Source organism: Hakea prostrata, chromosome 9 (assembly GCF_041222555.1).
Source record: "Hakea prostrata isolate BN-2017 chromosome 9, UWA_Hpros_2, whole genome shotgun sequence".
Taxonomy (NCBI): domain Eukaryota; kingdom Viridiplantae; phylum Streptophyta; class Magnoliopsida; order Proteales; family Proteaceae; genus Hakea; species Hakea prostrata.
The window spans coordinates 6900191-6917526 of NC_142608.1; the positions used below are offsets into that span (position 1 = coordinate 6900191).

The 17336-nt window shown below is 38.9% G+C and overlaps 1 protein-coding gene across 1 annotated transcript in view; it reads left to right on the plus strand.

The window, feature by feature from the left end:
* The window catches only part of LOC149004353 (cysteine-rich receptor-like protein kinase 10), a 49474-nt gene that overhangs the window by 26376 nt on the left and 5762 nt on the right, over window positions 1–17336 (plus strand). The window lies entirely within an intron of this gene.

A 17336-nucleotide genomic window follows, 5' to 3' on the forward strand; every position in this document is an offset into this window, starting at 1 on the left:
ATTGAGAAGAACGCCAGCCATAAAGGGACAAGTTGTGACTTCATTCTTGAGAATAGCATGCCTAGTTGGGAGTAAAAAATCACCGGTCGAGTTATGGACTTACAGGAGGGAGCAACTCTTCGGGGAGTGGGTGGAGCGGACTAATGCTTATCAGCCCGGATGGATTCACTATTCATTATGCTTTAAGATTCAACTAAAGCCTCTAATAATGAAGCGAGTATGAAGCCCTACTAGAGGATTAAGACTGCGAGCCCTAAGAGTCCGAGAATTGGAAGTCGAAGCGACTGCAGTGATCGTGAATCAAGTTCGTGGGTGTACGAGGCAAAGGAAACAAGAATGGCAAATTACTAGCCAAAATTGATGATTGTCGCCATTATTTCGATCATCTTGAGATAAAGCAAAGTCGAGAAAGGAAAATGAAGTAGAGACGAGTTATCCAAGTTGGCTTTATCCAAATATTGACCAGGCCAGCCGTTTATATTGAACAGTTAGAAATTCCAGCATTCGGGAGGCGAGGCAATGGATATTGAAGAAGAGCCTAGTTGGATGAACCCAATAATATCATATTTGAAGAACGATATCCTTCCGGAAGACGTCAAGGAGGCTAAGGAGTTACAAATCAAGCAGCGAAGTTCACCATTGTTGAAGAACAACTTTATAAAAGATCGGTCACAAGCCTCTTCTAAAGTGTGTTGGCCCTTCTCAAGCTCAATATGCCTTAGCCGAAGTACACGAAGGAATATGCGGAGCGCATATGGGAGGTCGTGCTTTAGCCCACAAAAAATACGCCAAGGCCTTTATTGGCCGACTATTCGAAAAGATGCCGTGGACTATGTCGGAAAATGCAAGCAAGTCGAAAGACCATTTGATTCTCAATAAAGTCTACGTCTCCATTTTTGACATCCTTTTTCTTGAAAAGAAAGTTATAGCGAAGAAGACACAAGCATTTCTTACAAAGAGCCCAGGAGAGTTCTTAACAAGTTTAAGAACTCGGGAGCGCTCTTCAAATCAACGAAGAACCCAAGAGAGTTCTTGACAAATTCAAGAACCCAAGAGCGTTCTTAAGAAGAGCCCAGAAGAGTTCTTAACAAGCTTAAGAACCCAAGAGCGCTCTTCAAATCAACGAAGAACCCAAGAGAGTTCTTGACAAGTTCAAGAACCCAAGAGCGTCTAAGAAGAGCCCGGAGAGTTCTTAACAAGCTTAAGAACCAGGAGCGCTCTTCAAATCAACGAAGAACCCAAGAGAGTTCAATGGCGTACACTCGGGACCTCGCTCGGGTAGCCACACGGGAGTTTTCCCCACCTCTCATGAAAGTCCAAGTGAGACTCTCATGAGATGGAATTATTCAATGGCGTACACTCGGGACCCGCTCGGGTAGCCACTCGGGAGTTTCCCCACCTCTCATGAAAGTCCAAGTGAGACTCTCAGAGATGGAATTATTCAATGGCGTACACCGGGACCCGCCGGGTAGCCACTCGGAGTTTTCCCCACCTCTTATGAAAGTCCAAGTGAGACTCTCATGAGATGGAATTATTCAATGGCGTACACTCGGGACCTCGCTCGGGTAGCCACTCGGGAGTTTTCCCCACCTCTTATGAAAGTCCAAGTGAGACTCTCATGAGATGGAATTATTCAATGGCGCTACACTCGGGACCTCGCTAGCCACTTGAGAGTTTTCCCCACCTCTTATGAAAGTCCAAGTGAGACTTTCATGAGATGGAATTATTCAATGGCGTACACTCGGGACCTCGCTCGGTAGCCACTCGGGAGTTTTCCCACCTCTCATGAAAGTCCAAGTGAGACTCTCATGAGATGGAATTATTCAATGGCGTACACTCGGGACCCCCCGGGTAGCCACCGGGAGTTTTCCCCACCTCTCATGAAAGTCCAAGTGAGACTCTCATGAGATGGAATTATTCAATGGCGTTACACTCGGGACCTCGCCGGGTAGCCACTCGGGAGTTTTCCCACCTCTCATGAAAGTCCAAGTGAGACTTTCATGAGATGGAATTATTCAATGGCGTTACAGGACCCCCGGGACCCGCCGGGTAGCCACTCGAGCGGAGTTTTCCCCACCTCTCATGAAAGTCCAAGTGAGACTCTCATGAGATGGAATTATTCAATGTCGTTACACTCGGGACCTCGCTCGGGTAGCCACTCGGGAGTTTTCCCCACCTCTTATGAAAGTCCAAGTGAGACTCTCATGAGATGGAATTATTCAATGGCGTTACACTCGGGACCTTGCTCGGGTAGCCACTCGGGAGTTTTCCCCACCTCTTATGAAAGTCCAAGTGAGACTCTCATGAGATGGAATTATTCAATGGCGTTACACTCGGGACCTCGCTCGAGTAGCCACTCGGGAGTTTTCCCCACCTCTTATGAAAATCCAAGTGAGACTCTCATGAGATGGAATTTCTAAGGCGTCACACTTGGGACCTCACTCGGGTAGTCACCCTTAATAAAGGCAATGGCACCCGGAGAACCGCCGCGGCGGGGGCTCTCGACTCGACGAGACTTTAGAGAAATGATGGCTATCATTCAAGACGACGCATTGGAATTTCTTCAAAAGAAAAAACCTTCAAAGAGGTATGAGAAAAGCATTCCATACACTCGAGAAACCGACGCACGGAATGGGGGCTGTTGTGGGGAGCTAGAGTCCCGAGTCCCCATCTCGGGAGAGAAAGGCACCCCCGTGGGCGGGTGCACTCATCCTTGAAGAAGGTCCCGAGGGCCTCATTCGGGAGAGATACCTCCCTCTTGGGCAGGCTCGTTTCTTCGTTGGAGAAGGTCCCGAGGGCCTCATTCGGGAGAGATACCTCCCTCTTGGGCGGCTCGTTTCTTCGTTGGAGAAGTGCCACACTTGGGAAAAATATCCAACTCTAGCATTCTCGAAGACTCTCTTGACTAAGTCAAGAAGAGTTAGTTACGCATAAACACTCAGCATATCTATTCCGAGAATTGGGGAGGTGAGTCGCATAACGGCGTTATCAGGTGCGACAAAGAAGGAGCCGTTATTCCACTACTCCACTCACTCCTCAACTATCGATCCGGAATCTAAGGAATCGCCGCCTCCAGGTAACTTCTATATAAACCTACCTCCAACATGGAGAAAGGTAACGAGAACTTTCATCTGAGTACTTACTCATTACGTTCTTGAGAACTCTCTCTCAAGAACCATTATTGTTATCTAGGCTGATTTGAGCGTCGGAGGCGGTTCCCCGGCCAAAACTAGGCCGGACCGTTCTTGCTTTCTTTGTGTGTGCAGGCATCTCAGTTATTCCAACTTGGTTGGAGAACTCTTAAGGTGGTCATCTCAATATCCGGCTCTCGAAGAAGTTCTATACGCAACATAGGCCAATAGAACAACATGGTTCAATGTTGGAAGCTGAATTTTAATATTCATACGACATACTCTTCATCGAAGTTAGTTTGGGTTTATTTACTAGATCTTTCAATGGAGTAATGGCAAGAATTTTTTTTTATTATCAATGCAAAGACGGTGGGTCATCTAGTTACTTTGGACAAGAGAATTCGTGCAGGCACATTGGGCAATTTTGCTTTTGTCTTAGTTGAAGTGGACTTCGATGCAAAGAGAGTAGAAGAGGTACAAGTAAAAAGATGCAAGTTGGGATCCTCCATATTGTCTAGCTTTCTATAGAAGGTGGTGTATGAGGATGGTCTGCTAAAATGTTTCTCTTGTAAACGAATTGGACACCATGCCGATCAATGCAAGTGAAGGACAATTTCAACTCTGGCAGAAGCACAATCAATTAGGTTTCTAGAACAAAATAGGAGATTGGCATTGGCAATTTGGAGTAGAGAGAGGATTTGGGTGAGGGAGACTTTGGTCTAGGAAGGACTCTAGGGGCACCGAGCTCTGGAAATTTGGAGGAGAGAGAGGATTCAATTGGTGGAAACTTTAGTTCAGCAAGTACTCTATGGGCAGGAGGAGGTGTCAAAGGTGGTTGAGACTCCTTTGATCTCCTAATCTTTTGATTCATTTGATCTCTTGGCCTTTTGATGCTCAGATACCATCAGATGACATCAGATCCCTCACGTCTAGTGTTGATCAATAATATTCTCAATTTTCAAATTCAAATTTGAAACAAGAGCTGAAGAGCAATTCAAATAAGGATGTAGATCCTCTCTTTACAAAGTACTTTCAAAATTCAAATAGAGTGCCATACTTATTCGAATATCATCACTCTTATGAGGATAGACTTGTGATGCGTCCCACATGGGGCCCATCTCAAGTAAAAGGGGTGAAGTGGATGTTCTACATCCAAGGGAGAAAAATATAGTAACTATTCTATCAAGGGAGGTGATTGAACAATCTCTAGCAAATTCAAATTTTGAAAGTGATCCAAGAAGATAAGGATAAGGATGTAAACCCTGACCCTTATAACTCTCAATCTCAAAATTCAGATGAGTTGTCACTCCCATCTGAATATCATCCTCTGAATGAGGATCGACATACCCACTATGGGCCCACCTTAGGTGAAAGGGTGAATTGTTTGTTTAAAATCCATCGAAGCAAAATGTGGAGATTAATTACTTGAGGGAGATAATTGCAAATTCACAAGAATTAGTAATTACTTGAGGGAGATAATTGCAAATTTACAAGAATTAGGAGTGAGTCAGTTTTCTCAATTGGGCCTTGCAACCAAACCCAAAAGGAAAGGAGTTTGCTACGCACCCCAAGTCAGGAAGAGGAGTTTTTGTTCGTGGGTTTGGACATTGTCAGTCTTCCTAGCCCATTCCAACGGATGGTTATTCCTTTTCAGAACGCCTTTGAAATTTTGGAGGCGAGTGGATTGAATATATATATTAGTGGAAGAGGCTTTAAAGCAAGCTGACAAGTCTTTTGAGGCTTGACTGGAAGTTATCAATTTACATTTACTTTCTAAGAAAAGTCTTTTTTTTTTTTTGGGGGGGGGGGGGGGGGGGGGGGGAATGTATGAACAAGAAGAAGGTAGCAAGCAATGCCCTCACTCTCTGGTAAGTTTTGAGTGTATTGGGGCAACTGATGTTGCATGGTCGAATATTTTTAATTCATTGTATTTTTTTATTTTCTTTTATTATTTTTTAATAAAGTTGACTTCTTATCAAAAAAGAAATCTCAATTCCTTTTTTGCTTTTTAACTTTATTTAGTTATTTTCCAATTTGGTAATTTTTTTAAAAGTTTTGTTATTTATTTTTCAATTTGAGGGCAACAATTTTAGGAAGTTCCTGCTTTCAATAAGTGGTAATTCCAAGTATTAAACTGTCTTGAGGGGAAGATACTTTTCAATTTCACATTATTAATTTTAAGAAGTTCCTACTTTCAATAGATTGTAATTTCCTATATTGAACTATTATTAGGGGAAGAGACTCTTTAAGTTTATTGCATCTCTATTGGCATTATCCTCCTCACCTTTTTTTTTTTTTTTTTTTTTTCTTTTTCTTTTTTGGGTAAAAAAGCCCATCCGATTTTGTCTCATCAAGATTCAACTTGTTGGAATTCAAAATAACAAGATTACAAGGATACAATTTGATATTTCCATGATGTGTCATGCTTTTGGTGGAACAAGGTGCTGTATACTTTAGAGACCAGCCCTTTTGAAGTATCGTCTCATAAGCAAATTAAATTTGTTGACTACTCAAATCAGAAAGTCAGAAACGTGTACCCTACACGAGAGACCTGGGCATGGATGCATGGTATATCAAGGCTTTGCTTCTCTCCGCCGTTATCTTCTTCTTAAGAAGCTTAAGTGCTGGAGGCGAAGAATTCTGGAGAAACGGTGGAAGCAATTACAGAGACGAACCCAGGAGCCCAAGTCATGTTGGTCTTGTTATGAATGTAACTTGCTAGTCTCCCAACTCTATAAGGAGACTAGCAGAGAGGGGGAGTTAGAATTTGACTTATTGTAAAACTCTTACTCCTTTCTATTTAAAGATAATGAAACCTCACCCCAGGAGTAAGTTGATTGGGGTTTTCCTGCCATGGATGTAGGCTTCACAATGAATGCCGAACCACGTTAATTCTTGAGTTCTGTGTGATTGTTTATGATAAATCAACATGGATCAGAGCAAGGTTCGATAGATTGTTGTCGAGTTGTGTGGAGATCTAGAATCATGAGAAAATATGTGGCGGAGAACAATGAAGTTTTGATTGATTGGTCAAAGGTACGATTTAAATACTAGAATCGTGCGTTCTTTATTTAGTTTCCTTTCTTTTCTTTGTGCTTTGTTAGATCGGTAAAAAAAAACGATCCGGTTTAGATCGTTGATCCAGTTTTATCGTTAAAAAAAAAAAAACAATCCGTTGAAATCGAAAAAAAAAAAAAAAGAAAAAGAAGAAGGAGGCCGGAAGAAGAGACGCCCATTAGTTTTTTTATCTTTCTTTTTGGATTTTTTTTTAAAAGAAGGTTGTGTGAGTGGAAGGAACGTTTTTTGATCTTTCTTTTTGGATTTTTTTTAAAAAGAAGGTGTGTGAGTGGAAGGAACGGTGAAGAAGTGAAGAAAAAAAAAAAAAAAAAGAAGAAAAAGAAAAAAAAAAAGAGAAGAAGAAAGAAAGAAGATATTTGTTTTATCGGACCGACAAGCATTTCCACAGGATTTGTGTGAAAGTGTTTTGTACGGGGTTAAGTGGTTTAAGGTTTTGGGCGTCCGGACTCGGTGGAAGTATCGGATCAAGGAGATTTTGCTCTATTGGTATGTGATATTATGAGTTCGTACGGAGATCTTCCCATGGCAAGTTCTTTAGCAATATAACACTCTCTTGGAAAAATTATATCTTCCGAGAACTATCAGCCTCATGGTACTACCTTGCTCTCTCTACTTTTCGAATTCATTTATAGTAGATTCGGGTGCAACCGACAACATGTGTCGATCTACCACTTGTCCGATTGAGCACCGATAAGTTACAAACTTATCCTCCTATTCGGCCAATGGTACTACCGCCCAACCAAGGTCAAGGGACATTGAACTTATTTTCAACCAAGACGATTCATTATTTGTGCCATCGTTATCGGAATTTGTTATCGGTTAGTAAAATTACTCGAGTTTAAATTGTAATCACGGAGATGATCATGAAGGAATCAATACCCTCAAAGAATATTTGAAGAAGACCTTGACATCAAGGACTTGGGACAACTACGGACTTTCTTGGAATTGAAGTTGCTTGGTCTAGTAAAGGATTATTCACTCTCAACGGAAATATGTTCTTGACTTGTTGAAGGAAACCGGCAAATTGGGTGTGAAACCAGCCAACACACCTATGGATTACACTTGTAAGGTACAATGATGATTCTCAATTGCGGGATAATAATTGTTTTCAAAGGTTGGTTGGAAAATTGATTTACTGACCATTACTAGACCGACATTGCAATGCGATGAGCTATGTAAGTCGGTTATGCATAATCCTACCAAAGGGCACATGGAATTGGTTAATCATATATTACGTATTTGAAGTCTCTCCAGGAAGGGGCATTTGCATGAAGAATAATGGACACACAAACATTGAAGGATATGCCGATGCGATTGGGTGGCAATCCCACGATCGAAGATCAACTACGGCTTTGTGTATTCGTAGGAGAAAATTTAGTTTCTTGGAGAAGTAAAAACAAAATGTTGTCGCGTCTAGTGCGAAGCGAGTACGAGCAATGGCGTCGCCACAGTGAATTAGTCCGGATTGGTGCCCTACTCAAGAATTGGGGTGAGAGGTCTAAAAACCCAGAAGTGCGCGACAACAAGCGGCCACACATGCCTCAACCGGTGCATGAAAGAACTAAACACATTGAAGTTGATTGTCATTTTGTTCGTGAGAAGGTTCGGGATGGAACATAGAAACCCCTTATGTAAGAAGTGAAAATCAGCGCGATGTATTCACCAAAGCCTGTCAAAGGGATTGTTTCAAATTGCATTGAGCAAGTTGACCTCAAATGATGTTTTCGATCCAACTGAGGGGGAGTGTTATGAATGTAACTGCTAGTCTCCCAACCTATAAGGAGACTAGCAGAGAGGGGAGTTAGAATTTGACTTATTGTAAAACTCTTACTCCTTTCTATTTAAAGATAATGAAACCTCACCCCAGGAGTAAGTTGATTGGGGTTTTCCTGCCATGGATGTAGGCTTCACAATGAATGCTGAACCACGTTAATTCTTGAGTTCTTGTGTGATTGTTTATGATAAATTCAACAGGTCTTCTCCTTCGTTGGCCTTTTGTTGCTTCTTCAAGCTTTTGCAACTGTTTTCCAACACCACTGGCCCGCGAGCAGTATCTACCAATCCAACCTAAGCATCCCCTTCTCCTTCTCTTCTCTTTTTTTCAACGCCAAATTGGGTTCTTGGGTTTCTATTGTGCGGCTAGTCATTACATTGGTGGGGCTAGCTAGCTCAATTGGGCTGGAATATCTCGTGAGGTCGCGTGACTGGTGCAGGACTTATAGGCACGGCTGCACAAGTTGCCAAGCTGTTACAAGCTAAGCATTGAAAGCTTCATTGTTGGTCGTCGCTTTTGAGGGATGAAGGATTTCACACCGGATCATATATATACATATCACGCCAGCAATAGTGTCTTTTATTCTTGTGTCTGTCATCAGGTGTAAACTAACTTTTCTCATTAATGGAGATTATCAGAAAAAATAAAAAAGTTTTTCTTTTATGTATAAGTCTTTGTTTATTAGGTAGTTTTCATCTGGACCCCTGAGGTTTGGTCTATGTCATTTTTAGTCCAAAAAAATCGAGACTTTGCATCTACCTCTCCTGTACTATAGAAAAAGTCAATATAAGGACAAATTAATACTTTTATGACTAATTTGTTTTTATTTTTATTTTTTATTTAATTAGAATTTTGGCCAGAATTGAGAAATTAACTCAGGTTTGTCCACTTTAGGGATAAGGGCTAGATATGTTTCATTCAATTTGGCATCTATTTTTCCTTCAAAAGCATCTTTCACCATCCTAGTGATTGTTGCCCTACCACTTCCCAAGATTTTTGGTAGAAGGCAGCTTGGAATCCATCAGGACCAGGTGCCTTCCATGGACTAATATGTCTAACCGTTTTGTAGACCTCATCTTCATCAACCATTTTCCCAAGTAACAATAACCAATCATGATTTAATGTAGGAAAGCAATGAAGGGAGTGAAGTACCTGGCTATTTAATTGCTCCTCAAAAAATAGATTTTTATAAAATCCAGTGACATGTGCCTGTAGCTCAACTGGATCGCGAATCCATTCCCCTTCATCAGATTTTAGTTCTTCAATCTTATTCCGCCGTCTTCTAATGATGGTTGAAGTGTGAAAATATTTTGTGTTTCTGTCCCCATGTAACATCCACATTTTTCTAGCTTTTTGGGCCCACATAATCTCCTCTCTATCAAGAAGATTTTCCAATTCAGCTCGCAGTTCTTTTTCAAGTTTCTTGAGAAAAGGGTTAAGTAATCCATCTGCTAGTCATTTCTGAATACCCCCTAGCCGAGCATGTAGTCTTTTCTTTGCCACATTAATACTCCCAAAATTATTATAGTTCCAAGTAACCAAATGATTCTGTAAAAAGTGAAGGGCTTCTGGAATCTCTTTATTTCTTTCCCATCCATCTGCAATTACTTTAGGAAAATCTCTATGAGTCATCCACATAGCTTCAAACCGAAACACTTTCTTTTTCCTTTTTTGAACTATAGGCTACAAATCAATGACTAGTGGGTGGTGATCAGATTTAATTCTAGGCACAACCCGAACTACAGCATCAGGATAAAGTACTCTCCAATCAGCATTGCACATACCTCTATCGAGTCTTCTATACGTTCTCTTGTAACCCTCCCATTTAGGTCCACACCACATGAATTTTGGTCCTAGTGCTCCCATATCAATAAGATTACACCTGTTAATATATTTGCTGAAGTTCTCACATCTTTTAATCTGAACTGCAGCTCCTCCCTTTACCTCTGATTCATCTAGGACATCATTCAAATCTCCAGCTAAAAGCCATGGAAGTTTAAACTGATCAGCTGCAGTTGCCAATTCTTCCCAACAAAATCGTCTATTGCCTTCCTGTGGACTAGCATATACAGCAGCAAAAATCCAAGGAATATTATGTTTATCCATAATTTCGAACAAAAGGAATTGGGGGTGTTCACGAAGTAACTTCACCTTCAATTCACTGTTTAAAAAAATGCACCAAATTCCCCTTGCTAGACCTATTGCATCACTCCGATAACTAGCAACACCTTTCATTTTCTGTATAACTTTTGCTGCTCTTTCACCACTTATTCGGGGCTCCATAATTACTATGCAATCTGGATTATAAGTACTTCTGTAATGCTTAAGAGCAGAGGTGAAAGCTTTACTCCCTACTCCTCTGCAGTTCCAGCAGAAAACTATCATTAAAAATCAATTATTTCAGGGGATCTCCCCATCTATCATCATCTCTTCCCTAGTAGCGGAATTATCTCCACTGCTCTTTTCACATAAATCATTCATCCTCTAATCCTTCAAGCATGGTTCTTGGCAATGATTCGGTGGCTTCCCATGGTCCCTTAATATATTTGTTTTCCTTCCTTCCTGACTCCGCTCTAAGGCAGAATTGGTTAGTGTTGAATTTTGAATATTCGGATTTCGATTTTCCTGATTTGAAGGAGCTACCACTGGATTATTGCTTATCACTTGATCATTCTTGTCCTCATTTCCAATCCTGAATTTTGCATTCGCTAAAACTTCTGGTATCCTATAGGGGTGCTGTGTTTGAGGCTCTATAATTTCTTTTTCTGGCACATGTCTCTCAAGTTGATTACCATCCAATACCACATTATAATCCTTATTGTTTTGGCTTCTAATCTTCACATGTCTGTCATGATTCAAAGAATTTAGTTGCTGAGATGAGGCCACATCAACTTCCTTAACTACATTAGGATTTTCTCCCAATATATCTTGGTTATTCTCCGTACTAAGGGCCATGAATCTTGATCCGGATACCACTCTTCTAGCTGAGTTTCCACCTGCCACAAAATTCTCTACCCTTCTATCACTCCCACCGGCTTCCCCTCCTCCCATCATTTTCCTCTTGTAACGTGGTTTTTGGGCGATCATCCATGGTCCATAAGTATCAAGAGGAGGGAGATTGTTTCTACCTGTAGCATTGATCAGCTCTGCTTGGGCTTCCTCTCCTTCATTAGTAGTAGGTTCTATTATATCCTCGTTTCTTGTAGATGGACACTGATCTTGATTATGACCGAACTTCCCGCACTTGAAGCACAACAGATGTAGCGATTCATAGAGGATTTGATGCACTCTTCCTTTCCTCCTGAATTTAGATAATAACGGTTTTTGCAAATCTATCTCCACACAGACCCTTGCAAACCTTCCTCATGTGGCAGCCTCCGTAGTGGAATCAATTTTAATAACCTTCCCTATCCTTCCTGCAAGATTAGATAAGAAGTGTGTATCAAAGTATTCAATTGAAACTCCTGGGAACCATACCCACACCACTAATTTTCGAACCTCTGCTTCTGCTGGGTTAAAATCAGGTTCCCACTTTCTAATGGAGAGATAATGGTCGCCAACAATCCAAGGACCCGTAGTTAGCACTTTCCTGTAGTCTTCCTGTGCTCCAAATTTTGCAATGAAAAATTCATTCCCTATATCAATTAGGTCTAGAGAGCCTACCGGTTTCCATAGTGCAGGCAAACGCTTAGATAAGAATAGGAATCCCATTGATCGCCCTACTAATTTAATTATGAGCGATTATTGCCAAGGAGCTCATAGCCTCTCCTTTTCCTTTTTTGATAACACAATTGTCGGGCATAATTTATCTTCCTTGTTAAGAATTTCTTCATCAATCTCCTCACTATCCGTCTCCCAATCCGAAAGCCCCTCATAGGAAAACCCATCGTTGTCATATCCTTTGTCTTCCATCTTCTGGTCATAAGACACCTTCTGGTCATCTTCTATTCGAGTGGTGGATCTTGAGCCTCTAACCATATCGACATAAGAACGAGAGGAAGGAGAAATCCATGCGTCTCTATCCGTGTCAACCTGCGAACAAGGAGGAGAAGAATAATTTTTTGGATCATCCCCTTGGCATGGTTGTCCACGCTTTACTTTCTTGCTACTTCTTTTCAATTGATCGAGTTCCTCCGTCGAAGCACCAATCATCGCTAAGCTCTCTTCCGATATCATCGCTAGGGTTTTTTTTTTTTTTCCCCTTCTATCGGCGCTCCTATTAGGGTTTTTTCTCTCTCAATCTTTTATTTTTTTTTCCACCACACTTTATTCCATCAACAAACGCTCTCTCTTTTTGTTTTTTGGTAAAACAAACGCTCTCTCAAGGAATCCCAATATTCCACATTCAAGTTTTGAAATCGAAAAGGATATTGCTGCAATGGAAGGACCATTAAGAATCTACATCAATAGTAGTATAAAAGTGGTCCAAAGAACATCCCTTTCTACAAACGACTTTAAAATGTCATCAGCACCTAAAGTAGTCGCGAAATTATGGTATTTTTTTTTGGTAAAAAACTATGGAACTTGAAAATTAGAATTGGATATAATAGGAAGTGCATAAATAATATAATTACCACGTGATAGGATATTTATATTTTTTCATCATATTCTTTAAAGCATTTGTATATATATTCTTTCCCTTCTCTAATAAAATGGGAAAAATCTTATGAGTGAATCGTTTTATTAGTGGACCAAAAATTAATATTGGGTTATTTTAGTACAATATATCATGTGTGGGTCTTAACCAAACTAATACCATTAGGCACAGTTAAGCATATTCAAATTTCAAATATGGAGGAACCAGATTCCTCTCAAATTATTTAATACATTATGTTATATATATATATATATATATATATATATATATATATATATATATATATATATATATATATATATATACACACACACATACACATAATCATAAAACTAACGCTTAATGACAATTATCCTTTTTAAAACCATATTAGCACAATATATTAAATAACCTGGTGTTAGTCTAGTTGAGACCCTTCACATTTAAAATTTAAATATACTTAATAGCGGTTAACTGTGTTAGTTTGGTTGAGACTCACACATAATATATTGCATTAAGAAGATTTAACATTAGTTTATCGTCCACCAAAAGAAACCATAAATAAAACATTACTCAACAAAAGCATGCCATCTCCTCTACGTAATCGAAATAAATAGTGTATTAAATAATTAATCAAAAGTTTAAATAAGGCACTTCATGATACAAATCGCATATATACTTCCTTCTAAAACGAAAATCATCTACTTTAATTTTTACATTTAAAATTCAACAACCCTGTATGACTTAAAGACCATTTTGATCACATAATCCATTGGAGTTAATCATGTCCTATATTGTTTTTTTTTATGATTGATTAGTAAAAAATAACTTCTGACCATGTCAAACCATGGTAGGTTCAAACACCCTGGTTGAGACCAGTTTGTAATCCCGCTAAATTCGGGATAAGCAATCGTACTTTATATGGAAACTGTAACGATATGGAAACCACAAGTAACTCACATTGAGAGAAGAAAATCCTATGGTCGGACAATTAATGCTGAGACTTGTGGATTGACCCAACAATTAACAGTAAGAGGTAAGCGATTTGCATGATTTTTTTTTTTCAAACTTTTCAACCATACCTATCTATCAAAAATTTTTTTTTTAAATAAATAAATAAATAATAAAAGAAAGAAAGAAATGGTCAAAAATAAAAAATAAAAAGAAAGAAAGAAGTGGTCAAGAGACTCAAGACTTTAACCTCGACCACTCAGGGAGATCCTGACCATATGCACACTAAAGTTAAACCCCATTATATCACTTGTGACCTAATTGGCGACGTCACGCTTTGGATGCAATAAGGTGCATGTCTACTTCAGAGAACGACAAAGTCTCTTATATCAAACTAGTCAGAGCCACTGAAAGCTCACAATGCCCAAGGGGATAGTGCAAAAGAATAGATGTTGGAATCATGACCTTCTTCAACTTGGGTTTGACTCTTCTCCGGAGAGAATATCTCTTGGGAGTGCCGAGTGTGCTTTAACATCTTGATACGTAGGATATATTGATCTCATGATTAAGATTAATTCGTATTTTTACCCACTAAATCTGATTAGAACTCAGATCCGTTTGTCTTCCTATTTCAGACTGAAAGAGCCTAGATGTAAGGTTCCTCATGCATGCCCACAACAATACAATCTCTGAAATTTTTCCTGTTGGATTTTGTTTTAAAAACAAATAATAGAATATAATATTTTTGTTTTCGAAGATTCTTGTTTGATTCTTACTTTTAGGACTCTTGTGGAAGGAAAGATTCCAATTCAAAGTTTTTGGCAACTTTGCGTAACAAGGTAACTTTATTTACCATATTTATTTTAGTCCTATATCAAATGGAAGTAACGATAACACTATATATATATGATAATTGCTCTTAAGTGGAAAGTATGCTAGTACAAAGTTTAGTACGGATCACACGCACACGCGTCAAGTTGGGTTAAGCCAGGCCTAGCTATGGCCATGGCCTATGGACTCCACCAAGTCATGTGATATATAATATTATTTAAATTTAATTAATATTCATATCAGGGTTGTTGGTCATGATCCGAAAAACCAAAATTTGAGGTTTTGCTATGGAGAGGTGATTGTACAATTAGTAACAACTCTTGCTCTTACTAAGGTTACCTTACGAACAGATACCATCCTGCCTATAGGTGTTCAAAAAACTAATTGGAGTATGGTATTCAATCCTACGAGTGTTTTATCACCCGTCTTGAGAATCTCATTTTCAAAGATTAAAACGTTCTAGTTTGTTATCTTCCCTTTTGTTTGTTGTACTACCTTTGTATTTTTTTTGCAAGTAAAATCTATTGGAGTGCAAGCCTTCAGATCTAAGAAAATTTGTATCTTGGAGGTAAGGATGACAAAGTCAAACTCAATCTGCATTTAAGGGGGCATAAAAATATCTTAAGAAAGTAATGTCCATATGCCTTAACTCACCCTGTTCAAATTCTAGTGGTTGTTATTATTTCATTACATCTGTGGTATAAAGGTAAGTGCTATTGACATTAGAATATCAAATTACATATAAACCCCCTGGATTTACAAATTATATCTATTACTCTTGAAAAGAAATCAATTACAAATTACCCTTTATTGTTAACGATGATATTAATTATATTTAATTTGCTAATGTTTATATTATTGAATGATTTTTTTTTGTCTTATATGGTGGTTACTGTATTCTTATTCTAATTTCTCCGACTGATTTGCCGGCTTTTCTATTCACACCAATTACCCATGCATTTTCTTGATCATGCATGTCATCAGAGAGTTTTAGATCTTCGATGCTTTTCCAGATGCATCAGATTGATATTCTGAGGAAGGTTCACAAAACAACAAGGCCATCTTCGTCTCTTTCCAACCTAGAATCACCACTTTGCATTCATTAATCTCACCTTTTGCCTCTAATTGTCTTCCTCCTCTCTCTCTCTCTCAATGTACTCGTTGCTTCCATGGCTCATGGCTGTTATACATTTTCTGCCTCATTCCCTGTAAAAGCTTTTGGAGAAGCTCCGCATTCGTTTTTTCACCTTCAAAGACATCCATGGTTGCATTGTCATTGGCATCCATGAGGATTAATTTTTCCTCTTGCAGGTCTCAACGGGGAAGAAGTAGATCTAAGTTGGATTTGGGTTTTACTTTGATAGACTGGCTAAAAGTAAGAATTTTATCCTAATCGTTAGATTAGTATATTCCATGTGATAAACTATTAGCACTCACTAGATACTTCGATGGAAGATATTCTTCCTGGAGAGGACCCAAACGTTTTGAATTTACTGTATTTACATAGGAGGCTACTATCAGTGTGATAGAAGCACATCCCATCCACTCAAAGAAAACTTAGGCATAGTAAATCTGGACTTTGCTTCTTCTCCACTGTCATTTCCTTCTTTAGAAACCAAAATGGTGGCGACAATGAATTTTGGAGAAAGTGTGAAAGCATCCCTAGAGATGAACCCACGAGCCAAAAGCCGTGTTGTTATTCTCCTTCGTGCCCTTTCTTGGTTCTTCAAGCTTTAGCAACTATGTTCCAACTTCCAGCACCACTAGCCTTTAGCAGAATAGCTACTAACCTATAATCCAAATTTACAGTAGACTATTGGTACAGATTTCTTTGCCTTTTACTGTGAAAAATTTGATAGTTATATGTTCTTTTATTGCAGTGATAAACGTTCCATCATTTCTTCAAATGCGACTTCCGAAAAATCCAATACGCCACATTTGGCCAGTCATTAGGTTCGTGGGGCTGTCCAGCTCAATGGGCTGAAATATCCCATAAGGTCCCCAGCTGAGTGGTGCTGGACTTAGGCACAAGTCGCCAAATTGTCAAGAGCACTGAAAGCTTCAGCGTTAATCATCCTCATCCTGTCTTGACATGACCTTTGAGGGATTTTGGGGGTTCTTACTGGATCATCTATCACGCCTACACTAGTGTCTTGTTGTCTCTGTCATTAGCTGTAACAAGCAAGCAAGGTCCATCAAAATCAGTATTCTGCACACTCACTTTTGAAATTGAAAAAAAAAAAAACTTTAACATCCTTTTTCTATACAGGTTTTCAACACCCAAAATAGTATTTCTTTATTATTATTATTTTTTTTTCGTATTCTTTAAAGCATTTGATAGATATAATTTTCCCTTCTCGAATAATATAAACATGACATATCCCCTAGGTAATCGAAATTACTTAGGGGATACATTAACTAGGGGATATGTCATGTTTATATTATTTGAGAAGGGAAAAAAAGAATATATCAAATATTTTAAAGAATACGATGAATAGAAAAGGTTTGAATACTCTTTGCTCTTTTGTTTTTTGCATTGGATAGTTGTGTGCTCATTTGTTAGGAATGGATTCACTATTGACTTTTATGCATTACACCCCAAGCCTGGTGGGGCTACACTAACGCGACAAGTGCTTGCATTAGTAGTTCATAGGGAGCTTGTATAAGTCGAACTCAAAAGTTCAAACATTGAGTAATAGGTGGTGCAAAATCAGCATCAATACATCCCCTCTTTTTTCTTACAAAAAATAATAATAATGATAATCAAAGTAAATATTGTATTAAATAATTAATCAAAAGTTTAAGTAGGGGACTACAAATAGCATAATTCACTTTTGAAATTAAAAAAATCAATCTTCTACTTTTGCATTTAAAAGTCACCAACCCTATAGAATTAGGACCGTTTTGATGACATAGTCATTTTCTTTAGTAATCTTTTTGATCACATAATCCAGGGCATACCCTCTTTTGAGTTTTTTTTTTAAGTGATTGATAA